Genomic DNA, 2,269 nt, shown 5'->3' on the forward strand with positions numbered 1-2,269 from the left:
GATCTCAGTGCTTGAAATTGGTCTGTTCAGGATATCTATTTCTTCTTTATTATGTCTTGGGAGAGGGTGTGATTCCAAGTATTGATCTGTTTCCTCCACATGGTAAAATTTCTGGTCATAGCATTTCTTGTAGTATTCAGAGATAATCTCTTGGATCTCTGTAGCATCTGTTGTTATTTCCCCTTTATCATTTCTGACTGAGGTTATTAGAGATTTTACTTTTCTGTTTCTAGTTAGTCTGACCAAAGGTTTGTCTATTTTATTTATTTTTTCAAAAAACCAACTTTCTGTTTTGTTAATTTTCTGAATGATTTTTTTTATTTTCAGTTTCATTAATCTCTGATGTAATTTTGGATATTTCTTTTCTTCTGCTGATTTTAGGGTTAGATCGTTCTTCTTTTCCCAATTCCATAAGATGGTTTGTGAGTGTGCTGATGCACTCACTTTCTGTTTTTTGAAGGTAGGCATCCAGTGCAATATATTTTCCTCTTGGTACTGCTTTTGCTGTATCCAAGAGGTTTTGGTAACTTGTCTTCATTGTTGTTATGTTTGAGGAAATTAACAAATTACTCATTTATCTATTCCTGAACCCAACTATCATTCAGCATAAAGTTGTTTAGTGTCCAAGATTTTGTGTGGGGATGAACATTTTTTTAGAGTTGAGCTTCACCTTTATAGCCTTGTCATCTGAGAAGAGACATGGTACAATTTCTATTCCTTTAATTTTGCTGTGGTTTTATTTGTATCATAAGAATTGATCTATTTTGGATCTATCTTTGGGATGGTGTGTTCTTTATATGTCTATTAATCCTATTTGTTCTAGGGTCATGTTTAAGTCCTTTGCATCCTTGTTTAGTTTCTGTTTAGAGGATCTGTCCAGTCCTGCCAGAGGGGTGTTGAAGTCCTCAACAATTAAGATATTACAGGATATCTTGTTGCCCAGCCCCCTCAAGTTCTGTTTCATAAATCTGGGGGCATTTAAGTTAGGTACATAAATGTTTAAAACTAACGTCTTCTTGTTGTATTGTTCCTTTGACCAGTATGAAGTGTCCATCTTTGTCTTTCTTAACTAAAGTTTATTTGAATCTGCTTGTATCTGAGAATAACTTTGCAACCCCTCCTTTCTTCTGATTTTCATTTGCTTGAAGCACTATTTTCCATCTCTTCACCCTAAGTCTTGATTTGTTCTTCTGGGTTAGGTGTGTCTCCTAGAGACAACATGTGTACAGCCTGTGTTTTTTTTTTTTTTTTTTTTTACATCCAATCAGCTAGTCTGTGCCTCTTCAGTGGGGAATTCAATCCATTGACATTTATTGAGAGTATTGATATGTGTGGTGGAATTCTATTCATCTTATTATGAGATAGTTTGTTGTGTAGTTTTACCCTTTATACCACTATGGAAGCTGAACTCTGGCCTTGGGTTCTAAGTGTTTACTTTGGTGGTGTTCCATTGTGGTGTTCATTATTGAGAATAGATCTGAGTATTTCCTGTAGAGCTGGTCTTGTTGTGGCAAATTTCCTCAGTGCTTGTATATCTGCAAAAGAGTTGATTTCTCCATCCATTTTGAAACTATGTTTAGCAGGATACAGTATTCTGGGCTGAAAATTATTTTCTTTAAGAATGTTGAAGATGGATGACCATGCTCTTCTGGCTTGGCAGGTTTCAGTTGAAAAGTCTGCTGTTGACCTAGTGGCTCTGCCCTTGTAGGTCAATTGGCCCTTACTCCTAGCTGCTAGCAGTATTTTCTTCTTCATCTTGACTTTGGACAGGTTCATTGCAATGTGTCTTGGAGAGGCTCTGTTAGAGTTAAGATGACCCAGGGTTCAATATCCATCTGAAAGGAGTGTGTCGGGGTCTTTAGTAATATTTGGCAAGTTTTCATTTGTGATAGTCTCCAGTAGGGCTTCCATGCCTTTGGGACAATCTTCTTCCCCTTCAAGGACTCTTATTATCCATATGTTTAAATGCTTCATGGAGTCTCATAGTTCTCTAAGCACCTGCTCTGTTTTTTCTCTCATCTTTTCTTACTCTGTAACTGCCTATGTTAACTCAAAGACTTTATCCTCTAACTCTGATGTTCTTTCTTCTCCATAGCCTAATCTATTTTTGGTGTTTTCTACTGCTTCATTAAATTCCCTGATTGTCTCCTTCATTTCCTTAAGCTCATCCATGACTTTTCTATATTCTACATATCTCTTGTCTGACTTTTGGTTTTGTCTTTGTATTTTCTCATCCATTCCCTTTCTTTTCTTTTCTTTTTTTTTTTTT

The sequence above is a fragment of the Otolemur garnettii genome, unplaced genomic scaffold (genome assembly GCF_000181295.1).
Source record: "Otolemur garnettii isolate 467f Iridium unplaced genomic scaffold, OtoGar3 scaffold00082, whole genome shotgun sequence".
NCBI classification, from domain to species: Eukaryota; Metazoa; Chordata; class Mammalia; order Primates; family Galagidae; genus Otolemur; species Otolemur garnettii.